Source organism: Copadichromis virginalis, linkage group LG22, assembly GCF_057382275.1.
Source record: "Copadichromis virginalis isolate Kocher_CV1m ecotype Utaka linkage group LG22, C_Virginalis_male_GT1.1, whole genome shotgun sequence".
In the NCBI taxonomy this organism is placed as follows: domain Eukaryota; kingdom Metazoa; phylum Chordata; class Actinopteri; order Cichliformes; family Cichlidae; genus Copadichromis; species Copadichromis virginalis.
Window position 1 is genome coordinate 889,255 of NC_140638.1, and position 25,509 is coordinate 914,763.

Here is a 25,509-nt window from a genome sequence, read left to right on the forward strand (position 1 = left end):
CTTTCTGGACTTTGGTTTTGCACAACACTGGTCACTATATTCTTCATTTCCAGTTAATACTTGTACAGCTGCTGTTATTGTGTATATATTTATTTATAATTAGATTTCTTCATACATTCTTATATAGTTCTATATTGTGTATTTTGTTGTACAGTTATTTTATTTTCAACTTTAATTTATATATTTATCTTTATCTTATTCTTCCCAGTTAAATTTACCCTTCATTCTAATTTGTGTTGTACAGTTATTTCATTTTTAACCTTAATTTATATTTTATTCCTTCCTAGTTAAATTTACCCTTTTTAATTTTTCATATTTATTTCCTATCTTATTCATAGCCTTTTCCTTTTTTGTTCTCTTTAGGTCACGAGCAGTTGTCCAAGCATTTCACTACATATCGTACTGTGTATGACTGTGTACGTGACAAATAAAATTTGAATTTGAATTTGAATTTGAAACTCCTCCCAACACGGTGCGCTGGGAGTCTGGGTGACATTCAGCACCTGTTTCCTCTGACAAATGAAATTCCTCATCAGCACGACTCGGTGCAGAGTATAAATCGTGCAAAACTGAAATAATTCCTTAGTCTGCAAAATGTCTGTGGAGTCTGAAAAAGCTGCTGGATGAGTTTTATGTGATGTAATATATGGAACCAGCAGCTCCCTGCAGCCCAAGGTCAGCAGTCGGGGAAGTCTGACGTCCCGCTCTTACGTAACGTGAATCAAAAGGAGCTCTTGGTTTATAACAGTTTGCATTACTGCGAGCATGTAATGTTAACCTCAGGTCATATTCATCAAATGGTTCAGGACAGACTTAGGACGGGCTGGGTTAAAGCTGGGACCTCCTAAAACACCAGCCGACCTTATCTCCGTTTCATTTGTTTTATCTGCTATGTGGGAATGCCGGGGGGGGGCAGCCCTCACTGCTCTTATTTTGAAAGTTCAGTTTGCTGCTAGCCAGCAAACTCAGCACTTCCAGCTCACTCACTGCTGGTTGCTCATTCATGCTGTGATGGTCCTTGATGGTACCTGGCTGTATCTGCAAGTAAGACCTTCTCCTGTGGTCAGTGCACTGCAGTGGCACCAGCTGCAGCTGCTGGGGGAAACCTGCCTCATGAGCACGTGTGCTGAGCTCTCTGAGGCTTCAGAGCAGAGCGAGATGGTGGAGCTGGAGTTTACCTGCAGGAGGAGAGGCTCTGCAGAAGAGCACCTCATAAAAGGAATCATCTGGTGACTCACTGAACCCCCACACTGTGAGTTAGAAACACTGAGCAGGCTGGAGTTTGGAGAAGCAGAAGAACAGTGTGGGCCATCTTCTCGGGGTGGCTGCCTCTCTGCTCTGAACCTCAGCTTGGTTAAATCATCACGTGTAATTAGGACCGCAGCACTGACGGAAAGAATTTGCTTTTCACACCATTATTCTTGTCAGCTTCTTACAGAAGTCTGGTCTCAATGTTATTGTAGTTCGAGCACACGTGGGAGTGTTGTGACATACAGCGTGTGCAGAAAATTCAATTTCAGAGGTGAACCGAGCAGAAAGCAACCCTGCAGTTACAAATATTGTATTCAGGAATGACTTTATGGTCCAGCTTTGTTCATGTAACCTACAACTTTAAAGACTCTTTTGAAGCTTTTATGGCTGCAACTGAAACGGCACTCTGTATCCGTGTATGTTTTTAATGAGTGCAGACCGTGTAACCAATCACAGAGCACAGGCACCCAAGCCAAACCCGAGTCTTTAATCTGAAGCTCGAGTCGTACGTCAAGTGTCCACGCTGTTCACATGAGGTGTGAACCGGATGTGCGTAAATATATTTACATTTCATGAATATTCTTCAAAGCTGTCATCAGATGTTCATCTTTCATTTCCCGTCACTCAGATCAACCTGCTGTGTGTCTGTTTATTCACGGCTTCACTCAGTAAAGAGCAGATGAAGGAACCTCTGAAAGAGACGTGTTTGTTACTCGCTCGAACAAAGAGGAAGACGTTTCTGTGATACGTTACGGTGGTGGCACATTTACAGCCCGCAGCCTTTCTGTCATTCGTCATGTGAGCGTGAGACAGACGTCCTCCCGACCGGCTGACATTACTTCACGATCTCTCACACGTCGTGAGGACTGTAGTTTTACTCTCATCTCGTTGTGACAAAGCGCATGCTTCATGCTACAATCCAAACAGCTGTGCACGAGTCCTCCACGTCGTCCTTGTTAGGCACTTGTAGGTATTGACTGAATTGTCCAAGAGGCAGTGAATCATGAACACAGCAACAAAAAGCACATTCACAGAGTGATATACTTCATCTCTCCCTGATATGAGTTTGTGTTACTACAGACAATCAGAAAATGCATCTTCACACAATATTTACCCACAGTGTCCACTAGCACACAGACTGTATATAAAAGATGGAAAAACGAGATGGTCAGTAATGGTAAAGCTCACACGCGCACACAAACGCACGCACGTACACGCACGCACACACACACACACACACACACACGCACGCACGTACACACACACACACACACACACACGCACGCGCGCACACACGCACGCACACAAACGCACGCACGCAAACGCACGCACACAAACGCACATGCACGCACACACACACGCGCGCACACAAACGCACGCACGCAAACGCACGCACACAAACGCACATGCACGCACACGCACACAAACGCACACACGCGCACACACACACGCACGCGCACGCGCACACACGCACGCGCGCACACACACGTACGCCACACACACGCACACACACACACGCGCGCACACAAACGCACGCGCGCACACAAAAGATGTCTGACTAATAAATTAGGGGGATTTTCTCAATGTCTTGAAGATGTTTCTCCTCTCATCAGAGAAGCTTCTCCGATGAGAGGAGATGTATTAACAGACCTCTCTGCATTGAATCATATCTGTTATTAATCTCTGTCTCTCTTCCACAGCATGTCTTCATCCTGTCTTCCTTCTCTCACCCCAACCAATCACAGCAGATGGCCCCGCCCCTCCCTGAGCCTGGTTCTGCCGAAGGTTTCTTCCTGTTAAAAGGGAGTTTTTCCTTCCCACTGTCACCAAAGTGCTGCTCATAGGGGCTCATATGATTGTTGGGTTTTTCTCTGTATTATTGTAGGGTCTATCTTACAGTATAAAGCGCCTTGAGGCGACTGTAGTTGTGATTTGGTGTATAAATAAAACTGAATCGAATCCAAGAAGCTTCTTCAGTTCTAAAACCAAACGATGGAGAGTCCCAGGTGTTTGGACTCCCACCACTATGTGCAACACAACACAAAGTAATCAGGACCCTGCAGCACCGGGCAGAAAATGTTCCCTCTAAACCTCAAGGGAAAGAAAAGAAACACATGTAAAGGAAGCTCTTAAAACGTGGTTATCCCAACTGGGCTTTCATCAAATCAGCAGAGAGGCACAGAAAAGAAGAGCAGGCAACAACGAGAGAGGATCAGGAGGACAAACAGAACAATACTGTCATCCCTGATGCAGCAGCTTTATTAGAGAAGCTCAGGAGAGTCTTCAAGACTCGGCTGCCTAGCTGGATCTAAAGGTCGAAGGTCACTCTTTGAGGATACCAGTGGACAGAGAAGACATGGTTTGAAAGAAACATCTATGTCTGCTGTGAACGACCATCTTTGAACAGAGGGCGGGGCTTAAGACACCAACTGTTTGCCATCTATAATCGAGTTCCCAGACGCCTTAACGCCCACTCACATCCTGGGCCATCTGACCTCAGGAAATCACATGATAAGGTGGGGCCAGGTTTCACAATGAGCTCACCTGAAGCCCTGGCTGATTGTGACCCACACCCGCTTTCACGCTTCGACTCATGTGATTAGAGGATCATCAGGGGTCAACGTCCCTCTTAGGGACACTCCCACAGGGCTTAAATCTCTCCACCATTTGGTTTTAGACCTGAAGAAGCTTCTCAGATGAAACGTCTTCAAGAAACTTGGAGAAGTCCAGACGCTTTTCTTTCCAAGCTGCTTTGATTATGTCTTTAGTTGTTCACGTTTTCAATGTAATTTTATTTATATACCGTCAAACCACAGCAGTCACGTCAAGGTGTTTCATACTGTAAGATCAAAAGCTTTGTTTGAAACGATGATGTTCATTTAGTAAGTTATTGTTCTATTAGAGTCAATAAGAGTGTCGGTGCAGGTGACAAACGGCTTAGACGACAGCTCGATCCTCCCACATATGTACTGTATGCCTGCAGCATATGTGCTGTAATGTTTGCAGCCAGCAGAGCAGACAGTGTTTTCTTCATCTAAGTGAACAGGACGTGACGAAACGAAGGTGCAAATATGATGCAGATATCATCACAGAGATGTGAACTACCTCTAACCTCCGGACTCATTCTGACAGACCTGTGAGCATCGGGCGCTAAAGTGAAAAATGTAGTTTCATTTTTTCCATCGCCACTTGTTTAATCTTCAACATCTAAGTTTTTCATTTCCTGGGCCGCTCACGTCTCGTCGCTGTGCAACATCAGGATGGTGCCAGCTGTGCTTTTATAATGAATTTCTTGTACATAAACCCTCCTTCTGTTCTTTCCCTTCATCCAGCCGCTTTGACTGAAGTGAGACAGCCTCCAATTAAAACCCAGCATTTCATCTCGCTGTGCGCCACACATCACGTCTCTGGCACATTGGCTTTGTAAAAAGGATGCCCACGCATGCTTTAATTACATTATAAAAGTGCGGGGCCTGACATCTCCGCCACCCCGCCCGGCATAAACTGTGACGGCTCGTTCTCGCTCGCTGACAGCACCCATATTTGTTGAGCGAATGGCTTTTCAAACGGCGGCGATTAAGCTTCTAGCTGATGTCACTTGGCGTGTAAGACGTGATGAATGAGGCGAGCAGAGGACGGGCTGAAGGTTGAAGGGTGATGTACGGCTGCTGGCACAGTGTAGGTTCATAAAGTGAAAGTCACGCAGAGAGAGGTGACACGGGGCTGAGGTCCTGACGCCGTCTGGGCGTCACTCAGCACTAGAGGTGGGAATCACCATACATCCCACGATATGATATTATCACAATACTTAACGCACGATACGATATTATTGCAATTTTTTAAAATATTTTGCAATATTCAGATTCTGTACATAAAGTTAAACTTTATCAATATTCATTTTATCTAATATCAAAGTCTCACACTCAGTCTTTCTCTCATCTCAGTTTTATTGTTGACGAACTGAACGGTTTGTATTACAGTCTAGTCCAACTTAACTGAATGCAACCATCTGGTACAATTACAGCTATTCTGAACTATGCAATATGAAAACTATGCAGCCCCTTCAGCATCTGAAGAATTTGAAAGTAAATTAAAACAAAATATAATTTTACAATAAATGAAAAAGGTTTTAAACATAATTAAAATAAAACATGTCTTAAATTAAAATAAGTAAACTGTCGTGTTTATTGCTGCCAAAATAAAGTTAAACACATTTGGACAGTGTCAGGACTCTTGCTCAGAAAAAGGATCAACATGCTCTGAAGTCAGAGCACAAAAACCTTTTTTGTAACAAAATATCGATTTCTGCTGTCGCTGCATCGATACATTATTAGCAAACAAAATATCACGATGCTACACAGTATCGATTTTTTCCCCCACCCCTACTCATCACGCTCTTAAATTTGTCGAGGGGTGCATCACCTTCTTTTCCCGCTTCCTTCCCCTCAAGGACACGTGATCGCGTCCCTCTGCCGCTCAGACTCCTTCTCATTTTACCTTTCGCTGTCTCTTTATGTCTTTGTGTCGCAGGTCATCAGAACATCTTAATCCAACAGAAATGAAATGAGCTGTCGGAGTATCCCAGGTGTGAATACCTGCCTGGCTGTAACTGCTTTAATTTTATTCTTTTGATCAATTATCGTTAACCAAATTATGCTGGAAACGATGGCTGCTGTCAGGAGTTCAAACAAAGGCTTGTTGGCGTGAAAATGACACAAGAACTGGTCTGAAGATCAGAGGACCAGGTCTGATGGAGAGCTGGATCCACAGTCTGAAGGTCCTCACAGAGACGACGGAGAGCTGCTCCGAGTTCAGAGCCGAGGATGAAGCTGCTCACACCAAATATTCACTTCAAATACTTTCACCTCACTGTGTTCAGCTGATATCCATCCACTGCTCGGTCTGCTAGCACCACCCGCAGCACCACCCGCAGCTCCAGCAAAGCCTGAACTTGCGCCACGCAGTCATCTGACCCATGGTGTGCGTCGCTGAGTGGGGCGCCTTAACAAGTAATGGCTTTGCTTGCAGAGTCGGGGACAGAGCTGCTTTTCCACAGTTAATGTTCCTGACAGAAAAATGAAATGTGTTTTTGTTGAAAGGCCTAATTATTGCATATAGCTTTCAGGAAATAGCCACAGCCTTTTACTCTGCATCATAACTCGTCCTGGCTCCGAGCTGCTCAGCTGCGTGCCTGTACGTCAGCACTCACCGGCTCAGCACCGGACCGCTGAGTTTAGGCGCCAGTCTTCAGTCACCGTTCGTCTGCGTGATCGCTCCGCATCCTTGGACTCACGTTCCTCGCCGAGGACATTTGGTTGTTGCGGTGCTCTGTCGGTGTCAGTGCTGGTGAAGCGGCCCGTGTTCACAGACCTGGAGAATCTGTCATAATACAGCATCATGGCCGAGCGCACAGAGGCAGCAAGCGGTTCAGTTAAAGCTGAACAACAGTACACCCGGTTACTATTACAAAGTAAATGTGACGAATGTTGTCAGAGTTTCTCTCATGTTGTCAAAGCTGCTTGAAGCTCCATCGAGCTGCAAGCTGCCCGAGCTCGAATGACAGGAAGCCGCCATTTTACCAGCGTTTCCGGTGAATGAGCTCAGTGACCCTGAACAGCTGATCATGGGAGTCATGACCCTGATTGAGGAGAACGTGAACGAGAATAATCGATTATCTCAGAGGCGTCCTGTCACAGGTGTGTGTGTGTGTGGGCTGCTACAGCTCCCACTGGAGCACCATGAAACAGACTGAATATATTCCTCTGTGCATTGCCTGCACGCTTTCACTGAACACCGCCATGAATAAGAACAGACACACACAGGGCTGCATAATGTCATGTAAAAGCTGAAACTGAGCGCACACACACACCTGCAGCTCCAGTCGCTGCTGACGCTCGTGCGGAACAAACTCCATCACCCTGCGCCGTCACCCAAAGTGACAACAGCAGGTTGACGCACCCGGCGCGCATACATTAAACCTCGAGACGCTCGCCGTTCCACTCGACGCGCTCACGTCTGATTGCTCACATTCTTGTAATGACACGCTCCGTCTCATCGCTCACACGCTGCGCTGCACCTGACACGGAAGCGGCGTCACGTGTAGGTCGGTTGACGCTGTCGCAGATCAGGGCCGAGCGACAGGAACTGCAAATCACCTCCACTCGTGGTTTTACCGTTGGGCGGTGACGAAATACCAAACGTGAGCGAGTTTATTTGAGGAGCTGCTCGGCTCAGCGGCCTCAGCTCTGGTGGCCTTCTTGAAGTAAGCGAGTGTAAGCGCCCGCTGTCCAAACAGTGAATTATCCCCATCCGCAGCGCGGTTTAGTGGCGACGCGCTGCCGGAGAGGCTGTTCGCTGAAGAGTGCCGCCGGCAGCAATTAAGAGCACCTAATCAGGAACATCCCTGAGGGAGGGCCGTCCCGGCGCTCACACGGCACACGCTGGCACAGAGCTGGATCGAGTCGTGCGTGTGAAGAAGAAAAAGGGGATCTTCCAGAGGTCTTTTCAGTGGTACTGACGATCGTTTGTTCTGGTAAACAGCAGCGATTACAGCCACGTTTCATCCAGCTTATCTAAACCAATTAGGACGATCTTTTTGCCTTTGAAGTTTGCTCCTCTGCAGCTGTAGTCTCCATGAATTTAAAGCCATTACAGTGGATTACAAAAGCACTCCTGCAGCTTAATCCACTCTCCAGCTACTGTATATGCTTAGCTTGTTAACAACACACAAAGGGCAGCACGTGGCTAAATAAGGCTACATGCTCGACTCCATCTGACACCACTCTGGTTCTTATGTCTCATCTTCAGTATTTAATATTCTTTCAAACTGAGATACAACATTTGGAAAGACATCCTAGAGCGTCAGTGATCCCGCTGCGTAGCAGTAACGAGCTCTTCTCCTAAGCAAACCAATCTCAGCACATGTGTGCGTGTGATTAAAGGCTTTGCTTCATGAAAACAACGTGCAGTTAACCATTTATTTATTTAACGTTATTCTACACACAGTGTCTTCAAGGCTTTTTGCACGTCCCCAGTAACGCTGATGCTTTTACATCAAACAGTGCAAACTGCAGCGTGCATGCTTGGGTTGCAGCAGAAGCAAACAGAGCTGTCAGGCAGCGGTGACTCTGACCCCAGTTAGGGTTAGAGCCTTTCTTCTGGGTTCATCAAATACTTGCAGTTAGGTGAGGTTACCTGCAGGAGCATTTCCACAGCATGCCTAATCCTTACTGAGCACCTAAACTGAAGCAGACTGCACGGAAATGTCAAAGGAAACAGCAAGTGGACATGAAGACAGCCTAAGTAGGAATGCAAAGCTTCCAGATGGGACATGAACTGAGGTCAAAAATGAGACAGTGACCCTTGGAGGACATTATCCTAAAGAGAACTGCTAGTTCTTTGCAGTTTTCACTAAATGGTTCTTACAGAGCTTTTCTACAACATGTGTCAACCTGCCATTCACAGCATCCGTGCGAGTATTTTCACTGATGTATGGGATCACATTCACACTCAGGTTCCAGCGTATTGCTTGAAGACACTTTAGCATGCACGCTGGCTCAGACCACCAACCCTCTAATTGGCTACCTCGGCCACCCATGGAATGAGAATAAGTGGCTGCTTCAGTTCGAGCAATGCAACATTTTGTATTTGGAGCATGTTTTAATGTTTGCACTTTGTTCTGTTGCCTGTTAAAGAAAAACTGAAGCCAGTTTCTGCATTAGCTTCAGTTAGCAACAAGCTAACTACTCACATATGGCTGATGAACGGATGGAGTTGTTATATCGTTATATTTCCCTTCCTGCCTCCACCTGGGTTTATTTGGGTTGGACCTGTGGGTTATGACATCCGTCTGGTTCCTGCTGGATTCCTCAGATGGCACGTTTATGCAGCTAATCTGCTAATCTCCTCTGCAGAGAGTTTACTCTCCACCTGTCTGTCAGCGGGCTTTGCTGGACCCCACCTGCCACTCATTTCTCCATCTTCCTCCTCACCCTGGGATTTCTACAGAGCCATCTTTTCTGCAAACATGGTTTAATGAAGCCTTTACCTCTGTGTCCATGTCTGCTGTGCTGCTCAGGAGTCTGTGGAAATCCTGACAGCTGGACTTCATGTGCTGTGAGGAAAAGTCCATCTCAAGCTGTTGAGATGTTTCAGTTACTGAAGCTGAAGGCGCTGCAGTAAAAGTCTGCAGAGCATCTCAAAGAGGAAACCCAGCATCTGCTGATGTCCACGAGTTCTTCATCCAGTCAGTGGCTGCAGACCATTTTTATCCAAAACACTAAATCCAAATAAAACAAAAATAATGTTGTGCAATTAGTCCCAGCAGGTGGGCTTCATCTTAGGACCGCCCCTCACACCCTGAGCAGTCGGCGTGGGGGCGGAGGTCACCTTGCTGAATCAAAGCTGACGTCAGCTGCGCCGTGACTGCTTGATTTAAAATCCGCGGTGGCACCATCCAAAGGTTAAACTCCAAAAACTCCACCGTCGTCCCGACATTTATGGATCCAAGTTTGAAAAGCTCTTCACTCTGAGGGTGAACGCTGATCTTTGCCCATGTGACCGCCACTTACCACAGGACGGAGGTTTGTCCTGCGAGGACGTGACTGACAGTGGAGCAGCTGAAGTGGACTCCGAGTCACAGTTATCCTGCCAAACTGAAGTCTGAAGATGCTCGAGGACTTTAACGACCTGCACAAAACCTGAAAGCTTTGCATTTACGATCAGTACTGCGTTTACACCGACGACATCAGCAGGTTCGACTCAGCGGTCGGCCGTCAGTCTCTGATCGGCTCTTTCACTGGCGCTCAGCAATTAACCGAGCAGCGATGATGAAGGCAAACACGAGCTGATGAAAGATTTGCTCACAATCAGGCTCCACCAAACAATTAATAAACATTTCAGCTGCAAATTGGACCACATGGGACGTTTTAGGATGAGAGTACTTTTCATCAGATGAATAATTTATCACTCGAATGAAACAATTTCCTTACTGGTTCCTTCATGCTCGTGTGTGTGTGTGTGTGTAAGCTCAGCTACACGCTGATGTTCAGTTTCTAACAGCAGGCTAACTTGGAACTTGACTGTTATTCACCGGCTGATGCAAACAGCCTGATGCTGTGTGCATGAATGCATATTCAGCTCACTCGTATATATTTATACATATTAATGTGCACCTGTGTGTGTGTGTGTGTGAGAGAGAGAGAGATGGGGGAGGTGTGGAGTTGGTGGAGAGTGTGAGGAGGCCGGGGAGTGATGGATGAAGAGAAAGATGGAGGGATTATTGGGGTTCAACCCCACACTGTCGATTTTATGTCAGGCCCTCTGCCTCTCAGCTTCAGGCGCCGGACTGTGATGACTTCCAGGTTACAGAACGTGGATGTGTGTGTGTGTGTGTGTGTGTGTGTGTGTGTGTGTGTGTGTTTTACCCGATGGTGTAAATGAGCGATCGCTGCAGGAAAGGAGGAATGAGAAGATGGGAAAGGAAAGCGAGGAAAGTGTGAGAGAATAAAAATGAGGGGTGCAAACGTCTGATGGATGGGTCGTTCAAAAGTGATGGATGGAGGTGACGGAGGGGCAAAAGTGGTGATGGATGGAGATGATGGCAGTAAGAAGAAGTCCAAATGAGGTGGAGTGAAAGAGACGGCAGCGAGAAAATGCAGAAAAAGCAGCGGGCTGAAGGAAAAGAGCAACACACCCCGTACCCCTGCACACACACACTTACCCGGCTGTCTCTCCCCGGCACAGTTACGGCAAAGAAGCCGGCTGAAGGTGGAGACGAAGGAGGGAGGAAAAGACGGAGAGAGCAAGCGAGGGGACGACGCACGGCGGCAGTCGCTCGCCCGCGCGTGCAGCACAGACGTCTCAGGAAGAGGAAAAAGGAGCAACAGACACAACAGCAGCAACTCCTCGTGACCAGCGAGCGAAGCTTCACTTCAGCCTCACACACACACACTCAGCTCCCTGTCGCAGTGACACCGTCAGCTCTCCTCAGGCTCAGCGTGTGAGGTGACAAACGCACACACGGACCTCCAACACCTCCTCTTGCTTCCTCAGCTGTGCCTCCTGCAGCTGTGTGCCTGTTTATCCAGTAACACAGCAGGAACGCGGCTCTTCTTCTTCTGCGTCTTTATTCCAGTTAATTATGCTCCGGTGTGCTGCGGGGAAGGCTCTGGCGGCTCCGCGTCCTTCACTGTCGGACTAACTGGCTGCCGCTTCACAGCGCAGAGGCTGGACTGCACTCAGCTCTCCCCCCTTTCTCTCTCTGACTCCAGCCCCCTCCTACCTCCCTCTCCCCTCCTACCTCCCTCTCCCCTCTGCTGCTGAATGTGTCTCCATCCCTCCTTCAGCTCCCTCTCTGACTTTTCCACTCTGAGAGCTGAGGGTTGGAGTTTGACTCACTGATAGCAGCTGCACAGGTACCCGACCGCATCACACCCTTTTCTCTGTCTCAGAGTGTGTTTGTGCCTGAATAAAATAGAGCCACTGCGCTACAACGATGCGTTTTAGCCAGTTAATTCACGGCCAGCAACTTCTGCTGAACCTCAGATGAGTTCATGCACTTCATATGAAAGATTCACAGACTCAGAGCCTCTGGGTCTGAAAATGAAGCCAGAAGCATCGTAAACCTGTGGTCGTTCTCGTGGACAGCAGGGGGCGACTCCTCTGTATTGTAAGGCCGCAGTCAACACTTGATGAGTCTCAGCCAGGTCTCAGTATTTACCTGATGCTTGTGCTGATGGTTGGCATGTTGATGCTGTAACTGAAGCTGGTGTTTTGAACATAGGTGCACGAGGTCATTTACCATAACGAGTGATGAAGGAAACACCAGGAGTCTGATACATGTTTGCTAGTTTACTTTAAAACTGTCAAAGCAACGACTGATTGCACCACCTCAGGGTGGAGGTGGTGGTGTCAGGGTCAGCTGAGTTGAATCCACTGATTGTTTTTTGGTTCAGGCACCGACACCAGCCTTAGAGGAGATCACAGACTGGACTGAAATAAAGAAGTAATCTATTACACAGTTACTTTTCCTACAGTAATGCAATCTGCTACAAGATGACTTTCATTACCTTCAGTAAGTCACAATGTCATCGACCTTATGGCCAAAATGTTTGAGGCACATCATCTACCCTGCACTTTGAGCTTCATGTTGATAAACCCGATGAGTCCAGCCGTTCTGACTCCACGAGACCTCCGAATGCTTGACATGTGCTGTTAAGCGTCGTGCGTCGCAGAGGAATGGTCTTAATGGCAGAGGTGGGACCAAGTCATTGTTTTGCAAGTCTCAAGTAAGTCTCAAGTCTTTATCCTCAAGTCTCAAGTAAGTCTCAAGTAATGTCAGGCAAGTCAGAGTCGAGTCTCAAGTCACTGGTGTAAAAGTCCGAGTCAAGTCACAAGTCTGAAACTTTGAATTTCAAGTCCTTTCGAGTCTTTAAAAAAAAAACGAAAAAAAGCATGTTGCAGTTATGCTAAATGTAAATATTAGACCATGTAATTTTTTAATCTGTGTTTTTCTCAACACATGACAAAATAGTGAACTTAGAAAATATACACAAATTGTGAAATTGCACCTCTTTAAAATGCAGCTCAATTAAACCTAGCTCCAAGAATAATTTTCACCGACAGTTCTGAGATAAGCTGCATGTTATTCTTGGATGCGGTTGTAGGACCGGCTTTAAAATCGCATGACAAAAATATCATATACATTAAAAAAAACTGTATCACCAACGTAGCCTGGACAACATTTGCTAGTTAGATGAAGTCAGCTATCTCATCTTAGCATATTTATATGCATATTTATAATCATACGGTTCTTGGAGTGAGTGCATACACTCATGAAGTTTAGTAACTTCCGGTCACTGCAACAAGCCCAGGTACAGTTTACCGACGGATGGGTGCAGGACCTTGAAATGCACCGTGTAGAACGAAAGACCATCGTACGTATCATAAGTTTACCAGTCTCACAAATTGTCGTCATAAATACACATTCCTTAACCGTTTATTAATAGGACCTTTGAGCTCAACGGTAATTAATTAGTAGTGGAAATAATTTCTGGTACCCATCACAGAAATGTAGCAGTGACAATAATACTGTATGCTGTAATCGTACTGGGCAATTAGTGATACAAAAAACCTGTTTTATCCTGTGAATAAAAGTATATGTTTTTGTCAATGTACCATAATAACAGAAGCGAAACGCAATATTGTGTCAGGACAATTCACTATTTATGCACAATAAACACAATAAATAAAGGAGCATAGCGCCACAATTTCTGTTCAGCGCCAGACTTGCTTGTAACCTATATCACCAATTATGTTATGAAAATGACGCATTAACTACAACAGCAGACTGACCTTTGTGTAAATGCTTGGAGCAGACTAACCTGTGAGCTGGAGGGTTCTGGGACGTTATATTTGGTCTTTGAATGGCTGCAATCCAGGCCACCCGTCACCTGTTTGTCACTTCGGAAACATGGCTCGAACAATTTCTCTTCAACGACGTAATCCGATAACAACCGATCTCTTTACCCGTCGGCTTCCCGTGGCTGTCATGCGACCGGCTATTGCAGTTAATAATACAACAGCTTCTTGCTATTTTTGTGTTTCTTTTTATCGCTGTATAACTGATTTTAATTGAAAGCCTGCGTGCGCTAGTACCGCTTGCCACGAGTTCCCAGAATACTTTGCGGTTCTACCCGTGAATGACGTCACATTTTCAATCTCTATATAATATGCATGTTAAATTTTATATTTGGGGTAAAATATCAAGTCTTTTCAAGTAAACTGGTTCAAGTCCAATTCAAGTCCCAAGTCATTGGTGTAAAAGTCCAAGTCAAGTCACAAGTCTTAGAACATTTTTTCAAGTCTAAAGTCATAAAATTAATGACTCGAGTCTGACTCGAGTCCAAGTCATGTGACTCGAGTCCACACCTCTGCTTAATGGTTTGGCCTAACTGTATTTGCTCCCCCAGGTGAACCCGCACTGGACGAAACTGAGAGACCGTCTCTGCCACATGAAAATGCTGCACAGAAACAGATCACCTGATGTGCTGCACAAAGCTCCGAGAAAATCTGTCTGTTGCATTCCCAAATGAGCCAAAGCGTACAGTTACACACTCTGCTGCGCTCACACAAACACACACCCACATACGGCCAATGAAACAAAGTCTACAGCTTCGAAGGTAAACAGTCCAGGACTGACAGTGGAAGAGCCTCAGGGCGAGATCCCTCAGCGGGGACTAGCTGTGTGTGTGTGTGCTGCTATGAGTCACTGCATAAAATCTCCATCTTAACTCATTTCTTCTGTTTCTGAGGACAAAAATCGTATTTTCTTGAAGCTGCATTTTATGCCTGGAGGCAGAAAAATGTGATTTGGTGAGAGCAGAGCTCACAGTTACTCAGAGGCCGGCTAATGCTGGGAATAAGGAAAAGAACTACAAATCCAGCTGTGCTCTCAGTTTCCACATCACATCGTGCACATACGTATGTTTGTATGCACGTACCTGCATGCACCCCATCTCCTCCTTAGCAGGTGGGCCCGTCTGAACAAAACACACGTTTACATGCTTAGATTGACATTTATCACAATTCCACTTCTCCTGGTTTTGCTCTATATCCGGTCGTTAAGTGATGACGTGACGAATCCTACTTCCGGGTCTAAAGTAGTCTGCGTTTAATATGGCTTTTGTGTTGTTAACATGTTTAATGTTTTGTATTTTCTTCTATTTGATCTCAAAAAGCTCCTAAAACAGTCAGTGATCACTGTTGACCTCCCTCGGCTTTTATTACCACTAATCATTTATTTAAGCTCAGTTTTTAAAACCTTAGGATGTAACTACAGCCCAGCCCATGCAGCAGTATATGAATGACTAACCTCGTATTGTGGATGGATTATCTCAGTTGTTCTCCTGGCTGAAGTTTGGTCCTTTTACAGCATCCTGCCATGCGATTACATTTGTTCCTGACCACCGAGAACACTCACGTTAACTTTTATCGAGTGGAAAAAAAGTTAGCTTGTTTATATTATGCTAACATAGCTGTGTCGCTAGCGGTCACGTAGCACATCATTATATAGCAGCTAGCCCAACTTCAGTAACCCTACAAACGTCACTGCTGTTTAGTTTTCTGTCTTCATTTATGTTGGAAGTGATAACAGAGCTGTACGTTTTAATTTGTTTCCAAAACCCTGCAGTCAGGACATGCTATATTGTATTTAGATAGAAGCTAGCGAGCTAACTCCCTGCTAACTTCTAACTCCGTTAAATGTCATAAATTCTGTTTTCATCGATGCCTGTTACTCTGTCACCAAAATTCGGATCTGTGACAGAATTTAGTTGAAGTTGCTGTTAAGTACAGAATAATTTGAAAAAGCTCCAGAGGTCACAGGTCAGAGATAGATGCAGCTGTGTTTAAAGCTGTGTGTGATGTCAGCACAGTTGTTCCTCTGCTTGCAGGAGAAGTCTGTGGGAAAACTGGCGCCCCCTATCTGTGAGCTTGTTGCTGATGAGCGTGTGGGTCCACCTGTAGTAAACCACGCTGCTTATTAGAGCCAGAAAGAAGGGGGTAAGCTCATTGGCTTACAACGTGTGACTGACACATCCTGAGCCAATGAGACAAAAGCTGCAATGGCTACTGGGGAAACGCCCACATGAAGGCGTCATGATGATTGGTGTGTTGTCGAGGATTTGTGCCTTGGCGGGAACGCTGTAGCTACATCTTGCCTTTGAAACATCAGCGCCGCCTGCAGCTCCTGTGATTGGCCTGTTCAGCATCAATGTAAGGGCTCGTAAATATCAGCAAATTCCTGCAGGGAGATGAAACGATCAGAACGGACAAAGCCATGGAGAAACCTAGACGGGAGCCAGGACCCTGAGGGAGAACGTCCCAGCGTGTTATTGCATCTGTCAGCTGGCACCGCCCACAGGAATGACTGAGGTCGTCTCTACACAGACTCCTGCAGACGTCAGCGTTTTCTCAGAGTCTCCAGGCAAGTATACTTTATTTTCATTCAGATGGACAAATGAATGAATTGTGGTAGTAAAGAAACAGGCCTGTAATTTGTGAAGTGGCGTCTATCCCCGGTTTTATACAGCGGCACAACTTTAGCTATTTTCATGTTGTTTGGCACTTGTCCCGTCTGAAATGATAAGTTGCAAATATATGTTAGAGGTCCTACAATTCCTTCAATAACCTCTTGACGATTTTCATGTCAATATCATTACAATCGGTAGATGTTGTATATTTACACATGTGTACAGTGTCAATTATTTCTTTTTCCTCCGCTGCTGTGAGGAACATTGAGTTCCTATCAATCGGGTTTTCTCTACAGTCCACTGATGGCAGTGACTCAGGACTTTGTTCTGCCAGATTTGGTCCAATATTTACAAAATAATGATAATCATTATTTTTAATGATACTATTTAAAACATCCCATATTCCCTTCATATTATGTTCATTGTTGATCAATGTTTTACTATAATGCTCCTTTCTACACACACGTATAATATTGGTCAACTTATTTTTGTATTTTCTGTATTTATTTTCAGCATCTTTTGTTCAGGAACAGAGTGTATTTTTCTTTTTACATGCGTTTTGTAAACCCTCAGTGATCCATGCTCCGTCTGAATATTTGTGCTTCCTGTTGTATTTTATTGTTGGACAGTTTTTATCGTACAACTCCATGAACATTCTTAAAAATATGCCATATGCAATATCAATATCAGCTTCTTTGTACACATTGTGCCAGTCCTGATTTAATAGATCGTTCTTAAGTGCACTCATAGTTTCTTCTGTCCTTACACGTCTGTATCTCAGTTGTTCTTCATGCTGATTTCTCTCATAATTAGTGTAAACTGCAAAAACTGGTGGCGAGGAGCAGAGCAGGAGACGCAGGGGGGTGAATGTGAATGTGATGGGGGCTGGCACACAGGTTCAGGAAAAAGGAACCATGAGCAGCAAATGAATGGGAACAAATTGAGTAGAGCTGTTTTAAAATGGCATCAGTGGCAGTCAGGTGGAGAGCATGATGAGGCGTGACGAGGGGGACGAAGAGGCCGGGCGGTGCAGGACAGATCGCCTCTGATTACACAGAAAACCAGGATCTATTTATTCTACGGCTCAGACTTTCCCAACGTCTCTCTGAGACCAAACTACAGATCAGTATGAGCTGACAGAAGCCCAGCCAAGTGTCAGCTCTGCATTTTCATGCTTAAACAACTGTGAAAGCATTGAGCTTCTTTCAGTAGCTTTTGATTTTTAACGTGCTTTAACACGGCTGCGTTAGGTGGTCACCTGCTTGCTTCCATGGCGTCCTATGAGTCCATGGAGCATGCTCATTAGCATCTGTATCAGTCCTGCTGACTTGAATTCTTGAATTTGAATTCACTCTAATTGTTTAAATTTTGTGCAGAACCTTCAGAAAATGAGAAATGATTTCCACAGTCTTGAGGCACAATGGGTTCAGGTTTGAGATCCTTCCCAGGTGCATTAACATCCAATCACATGTTGCGTCAGGTGATCTCAGCAGGTCACATGATAGGGTGAGGTCTCCCCAATCCTCTGCTGACAGTGCCCCGCCCCCGTTTTCACACATTCACTGACTCTGAGCTCAGAAACTGGACTGTTCAGCTCAAAGTGAAAGCTGCTCGGACGCCTCTCCATCACTTTCAAACAGCAGCTGATGTTCCAAGTGTTTGGACTGGTGAAGTCGGAGAGATGGAGGAGCTGGTCACAGCGTTTCAGCTGTAAACAGGCGGATGCTGTCCAGGCGTCGGGTGTCTCCCATCACAGTAACAAACTGATTTCACTCCCAGAGCACACAAACAGGAAAACCTCGGGATGGCAAGAAGTCTTCTTGCAGGTTTGTACGTCTACATGAAGGAAAAGTAAGCGTTGTGGAAAAGACCTTGAACTTTAGTCCAAGGTACAAACTGCTTGAATTAAATCCTCCATCTTTCTGCCCGCGCCGGCCGTTCAGGCAGATCTATGACTTTGTTTGCTTCCTCTTGCTTCCGTCCCACCAAGCCACCGTTAACGCCACGTGGGAACAAATGTCCTCTGAGCGTCTTCGGTCACAGAGACACGCCATCTCTGACTGCTGATCAGTTTGGGAGGTTAAAAACACGCTTTGTTGTCGTCTTAGCGTCTAAGTGACGGAACAATTTACCTGTTAAAGTTTGCGCTTTGATCGAAATGTCAAAGAACTCGGAGGCTCGGTTTCACTCGATCGGAAATATGCAGTTGGTGAAATGTGACTGTTCCTCATCATCACAGGCCAAGCGTAAACCCATGGAGAGAGACAGATGGCCAGAAATGCACCGTGGCAGCCCCTAAACTGTTCATACAGCAAAGTGCGTCACACATGTGCGAGAGCGAACGTAACAAAGGTGCAAGGCTCAGCTCGAAGGTGATGCAAAGAGCTGACCAGGAGACCCGGTCCAACACGAGAGAACACACACAGCAAGTCAGTTTAATGAGCTGATCGATTAACAAGCGGGGCAAACAGAAGCTTGACAACAGTAAAAAGATTTATTTACATGTTCGAAAGTCCCGTAAAGACAGTTAAAGAAAGGAAGCTGGACGTGGATCGATCTAATTCAGGTCCCAGAGCTGCGTGCAGACGCACTCGTTTCCCATTCACAGACTCTGGCGCTGCACCGTCTCTGAGGGTCTCAGCGGCGGTCTGCTCTGATGCTTTCATCATCCTCATCATCGCTGTCGTCCTCTCGCCACACGATCCTGGCGTTCACAGAGAGAGAGAGAGATGGCGGTAAACCGACGCTCCACCCTGACTCCTGCAGCTCGCCGGCAGAATAACGATGAGCCGCTCGGCATGCCGGTCACATCGCCTCCACTATCAATGAGCGAGCGAGCAGGGGAGTGACAGAGGAGAGAGAGAGAGAAGCAACAAGGTGAATTATAGAGAGGAAAGGGCAGAAGAGAGCACAGAGTGAATGAGCAATGTGGAGGGAAAAGAAGGGCGAGCCAGGCAGAGATTAAATGAAAGATGAGGAAGCGAGGCGAATGAAGAGGAACGAAGCAACAAGGTGAATAATGGCGGAGAGGATGAAGGAGAGGAAAGATGGAAACAAGATGACGAAGATTCATGGGAGCGCACATTCATTCATACAGTAAACATGCAGCAGCAGGCCAGCTGAGCGGGATCAACTCTTCCTCTTTGTTTCCATCCCAGAATAGAAACGTGCGGCTGACACCTACGCGTGTGGAGGATACAGAGGAGCGGCTGGTTATAGAAGCACCATGTGACACCTGAATGCAGAGGAAGCAGGTGAACTGACACGCCAAGCAGCGGCGATGGCGGCTGATAAAAACAGCCGACGTCCTTCAACTTGGAACTTGCTGAACTCTGTAGGAAACCAACACTGTCTGTAAAATACAGCAACAGTCACATGACAGCATGGCAAAAACAACGCTGACGTCACATCGGCGAGCTGCCGTTTCTGCGGGGCGTGCATCTCCCGACCGCCTCTGCTGTGTTGGAGACAGGCGAGCACGAAGGTGGCGCTTTTTACCGCTCAGAGAGTCACAGGTCACACGGAAGGAGATGATGCGATAGTTTGACTCCTCCTCCTGTACCCGCATCGACTCGGCGGTGACACATATTTGTATTTGTGCTGTGACAGCGAGCGTGAACACGTGGACGTGTGTGCAGCAGGTGTAATGGGAGCCTTACAGTAGACGACCGCCTATGAGCAGCATGTGGCGACCGTGGGGAGGAAGAACTCCCTTTAAACAGAATCAGCTGATATAATTACACACGTTAAATGTTTGGACCAATCAGGATGCAGACGTTCGAGGCCAGAGGAGTATCAGACAGATCTGATCTACGGGCCACATGTGAATCATGTAGAATGAAAACAATTGTTTTAAACATGCGCTATTTTTAAAAAGGGGGGGAAAGCTCAAATTAAAAAAAACAAGCAAGCAAAAAAACACGCACACACACGGGTGGTGACATCATCGCGCCGTAACCACGGAGGTGGGCACTGAGAAGCACTCTCACACTGAGAGCAATAAAACCATCTCCCGCCCTTGTTTCAGCAGTTATTACCTGCTAACAAAGCCTCAGGTATCAGTGTTTTCGCCATGGTTACCTGCTGTTTAACATACCTTGAGCAATGACTGGAAATTTTTTTGTCTTACGTAAGGAATAATTGGCCTCTTTCACACTTCTGACATGTCACAGTGAACAGAGTCTGTGTTAATGGAGGTTTCCTGCAGCGATAAGTCAAAGGCCAGGGACTGCACTGCATCCCACTACAGACACAGAACGCAGACGTTATCAGACAGAAACAATGATGGCAGTCATGCTGTTGTTGTATCTTTAAACCTTTTCTCAGATCATGTTGAAACGACACACTCAACAGCTCAAAAATAAGCGCATGCCATAAACTGCAGTTCCTCTAACAGCCAGCAGAGGCGCCAGCAGTGAGTCAGTCTGCACAGTCCCCTGTGCTGACGTGCTGCTAAAGTGCAGCTTGGTACAAAGAGGTTTTAGCTAATATGCCCTCCTCAGGCTTTCACCCCTGTGGATTTAGGTATGGTAAAGTTTCACTGACAGGTGGTGGGTGGGTGGAGCCCAAAGCCAACAGGTGTTACTGCTGTGCAGTCAGCTGATTGTGACATCATCAGTGGGAGTGGCTTCTCACACATCATCTGTTAGATGTAAGATGCTAAACGGTTACCAAGAAACAAAAATCTAAATTTCACATATTTACATTTTCTGTTGAACAAAGCTTTTCCTGCTCTATTTCTATTTGAAGTTTCACGTATTCATCAGTTTATAAGACATAAAATTATTGCCTACGTATGTCATGCACATTGTATGTATCAGAGCTGAAAGAAGTTTCCAGGAAACCGACAGTGAAAAATTCATTAACAGGTGCTTTAACTGAACTGCAGCTCACAGACCGAACACACACAGGCATTCGCACATGTGTGTCAGATGCCCATCAGGCAGCAATAATCACATGTGACCAATGTTCCCTCTAAGCTGCGCGTGGCAGGTCTCTGCGCACAAAAAAAATCTAACCTGAACTGAAATTAACATTAAAACTTGAACAATTCTGTTCTGCTGTGTGAGTCAGTGACTGGCTGCTCCCGTATGGGATCAGAACGATGCCGCCTTATCCCACAGTCCAGCCGATGATGCAATTCACATTCGTATATACGCAGCTAATCAACGGCTGCATTTTTAGATAAACAGCTGCAAAAAACTTTGTTGTTTGCATAACTCAGTTACTTTTATGAAGAAGTAACTATATAATTAATTGCCCAGCATTGGTCATTATTTACTGTATTTGCAGACAGAGTTACAGACTCTCTCCCAGACCACAGACTCATCATATAGTCAGAGCTTTATTTAAAAAAAAAGAAAGTTGTGTTTTCAAAATTGGAGTTGAAGTTATTTTTACTTCCAATAGTGTTAACATGCTGCAGGTCATGAACAAGATTTTGGTTTAAATTTTCATTGTAAGTGGGCTAAAGCAGGTAATTAAAAGTCGTCTAACATAAATGCTGTAATTTGATTACTTTAATAAACATGTAACTTGGATGGATTCGATGCTGGCGTGACCACAGTGCACACGTCTGCTGTTGCTCACAGTGGTCCGAGGGACGCTCAGGGAGTTTGTGTGTTCGCTCACACACATGAAACATTAGAGGGAACATTGCATGTCAGAGTCATAGTGTGTCGCCGACCACGAGCACCAGCAGGAGGAAGTGGCAGCGCAGGAGTCTGACGTAAACAATTAGCATACAGTAATGAAACTGTGGATCGTTGTTGCTGCGTCACTGACTCTGAGTAGAAAAGCGTTGTATACAACATGCCACATTCATCAAGTACTTTGTACTTAGTGCTTTCTAACAACATTCACACTCTGATGGATGCATCGGAGAGCAACTTGGGGTTAGTATCTTGCCCAAGGATACTCGGCATGCAGACTGGAGGAGCCAGGGATCGAACCACCAACCTTCTCATCAGCAGGTGACCAGCTCTACCTCCTGAGCTACAGCCACCCTGTGGAACGATGTCACAGGGAAAAGGCAGCAGAGTTTGCTCCACTGGCTCCATCAGGAAACAAACGCGGATCTACGGAGAAGCTACAGACATCGCTATTAAGGGAGGTCGTCATCGTGTTTCCCCAAATAAAGTTTCACACGACGGGCACAGATAATCCTGACAAAATCACCTCATTCGGGTTATTTTCCCCTTATTTAAGCCCCGTGTTTTCATCTGTCCGTTGTCCGTCTTCCCACATTGTCGTGTGTCACGTCGGTGGTCCTTGGGTTCCCCAGGCTTCTTAGTTTCCTCTTTCTAGTTTCTCTGTTTATCGTTTTCTTCCAGGTTCTTAGGTTTCAGCTTAGGTTATGTTCACAGCATAACCTAAAGTTTTCCACAGGAAGTAAAAGCTGCCTGTCTCAGTTACCCCTCTCGTTCGAGCCCTACATTTGGGTCCAGCTTCATCCTGCCTCCCACACAGCCTCACATGACCATTATGGAAATCAGACAAGCAGCAGTATCAGATAAACTTCTGCTAGACCGCAGACACCCACCAAACACACCTGTTAACAGAGGGAAAGCGGCCCTCACATCCTCTACGTCTGTTGGCCTGAGTGAAAGCAGTAGATCTCGGCCTTAATCCAAGAACACGTTGAAAATGAGCCACACGAAAAACCGACGTACAGGAAGGTCTGTGGGATAAACCCAAGTCAGTTCTCCATCTGTGTTCTCCGTGTGGAACAACAGTAAAGTTTCCTTAAAGTAGGAACTGAGCATCAGTCGCTCGTTTCCTCGTGTACAACGAGCAGAACGGGGAGCCTTTGTGATATCCACCGTTTCATTGAGCCGCCAGTGGACAGAAAAGCCTCGTTATGTTTAATTGAGCTTGAAGGTTTGTTTTGTGTGATGCGCGTGGCTGCACACGGCACATCTGAGAGGCGGCCGACGGACACAGATAAACAGATAAATAATCCCAGCCCAATTTAGGAGGCACACGGAGGCCTACAAACCGCCCTGTGGCAGGGGAGGAAGTGCAGGAGGCTCCATGCTCAACAATCATCCAAGTTACACGATCACAGGCTAAAATCTGTTCTTGTGTCCACGAAGAACGAAGAGTGTTAATTATATAAATCTTAAACTCGAGTATTTCCCTCCCGTCTCCGCCTGCTGTCAGCGGCGTGCTGAAATACAGCCGCTCTTGGCTTTAAAAGCCAGGAAAAAGCATGAAATATGGCTTCAATATGTCCCCCTGTTTTATTCTGCCCTTGTAAACATAAATCACACGTTGTTATAGTGTCCCGGATTGTAGAGGAGCCCTTCATAACAGCATCAGTTAAACAGCGGCGGCGTGATGTAAATGTAATGTCACAAAAGAACGATTACATTTCACCTGCAAAATTCAATGTGATAGGAGCTAAAAGAGTGCAGCATCATTAATGCAGGTCATTTGGCAGCGCTTAGCACCAGGAGGAGGGAGCGGGCCACTCCTTCACTGAGCGAGGCCGGGATGGAAACGGGACGAAGAACAAGACGATGCTCAGCCCTCCAACACATCCTGTGTTAATTGTGTGATGGAAGGGTCAGGGGTCACGCTGCCTGACGGGACACGGATGAAACTTCAAACAATGCAGCTCTTCTTTTACAGCAGAATGTCCCAAGAGGCCCAGAGAGGCCCTCTCACGTACGGCATGACGACAGCAACCGTGTCACTGTGTGGCCATTTACGTGAAAAGGGAAAGACCATCTCTGAATGGAGGAGGGGCCTAAGGGCACATCTGTCACCATCTTACATGCTGTGATTGCAGCCATTCCCCAACTCTCTGTGACTCATGGTCAATGGTTGTTGATCAGTGGTCATGACAACCATAAACTGACCTCACAGCCCATTGTTCCCTCAGTGGGCTGTTATTGTGCAAATGTCCTGTTTGTAAGGTTAGAAACCTGCAGTCAGCTGAGACTGAAGACGTCACCTGATGATGACGAAACGTTTCCCACTGAGAACGTCCAGATGAACAGACTCAACCTTTGGCTTTAGGAGCAGAGTGCGTTCGGTTAATGTGCAGTTTTTTTACAGAATTTCCTTCAGGGGGTCAAAACCGAACAGAAAACAAAAAGCATGAAGCTTCGTTTTGTGTTTGCTTTGTTTCTGACGAGCTGCTGTTAGCATGTGGGTGAGAGGCAAAGAGAGCATCTGTGACTGTAGATGGATCCCAGCTTCCTGTACCACTCTCTGGCTTCACCCTCACACAGCAGGAGGCCACACGAAGATCATCGCGCTGGGTTCAGCCCGGCTGCAACTTCACACCAGGCGTCAAATAGACAACTTTAAAAATATTTTTTCCCTTAGCAAAAACAAATAAATGATAATAATCTGTGATGCTATTTCCAGGTGTTGTTGAGTTCCACGGGGTTAACGTGCACTTCATCCCATCCACCGTGTCGGCTGAACTTTGACCTCTGGCTGCTGTGGCTGCTGTGTGTGCGTCACCTCCTCCTGCTGGCCTTCATTCAGTAAAGCAGAAAACTGAACACAACGATGTAACTTGGCAGAGTGCTGCTGTTTTACTGCACGAGGCGCTGCTCGGTCCGTACAGCGATAACTGTTCGAGTTCAGCATTTAATTGGCTTTAATGGACTTTGGCTGGCGTGAGTCGATATGTACTTGTGTTTGGAGGCCCCCAGTGGAGTTTCATAGTTGTAATTGCAGCCTGGATGTTGACGTGTGAACTGTTTACAGGGGGCAAAATGATCATTACTGTAGCATGACGCGATGTGAAGATGGCTAAAGAGGAAAAGCAGTCCTTAATCTTTTGCTGAGTTGACACCACTGCTTATCAAAAGAATAGCTAAACAGATGCAGAGAGCAGCAGAAAGCAGGCAGAGGCTGGAAAACCAGACTCAACTGTATTCAGTGGTAATGTTACACTCCTGCTGTGCGCATTAGCAAACACTCTGCCTATGGTGTTTCTGATGTCATCGGCCTCACACACTCGGCTAACGACACTTTGAACGATCTGGCGAGTGAAGCGCCTCATTGGCTGTCCAGACTTACTCATCATCAGAGGCATTAGAAGAGACAGACGCCCCACTGGGAGATTCCTGGAGTTTTCACAGTAATAAAGGACCGAGTGGTGAGACAGTGATCATAGACTGTAATGAAAGGATGGTAGCTTGCTTTCTCGGTGTCTTAAAACTTGTTATAAGCAATGTAATAAGCAGCAGGTGGCCATCACATGCTC

General features: G+C 46.1%; 1 protein-coding gene across 2 annotated transcripts in view; it reads right to left on the minus strand.

Annotated features, from left to right (window-relative positions):
- The window catches only part of LOC146682316 (glutamate receptor ionotropic, kainate 5-like), a 262,649-nt gene extending 251,156 nt beyond the window's left edge, over window positions 1-11,493 (minus strand). For both annotated transcript variants that reach the window (XM_085446431.1, XM_085446430.1), the window contains exon 1: window positions 10,973-11,493. The gene's annotated coding sequence lies outside the window, so the exon portion shown is untranslated. The remainder of the gene's footprint in view (window positions 1-10,972) is intronic.
- Window positions 11,494-25,509: the final 14,016 nt, after the last annotated feature.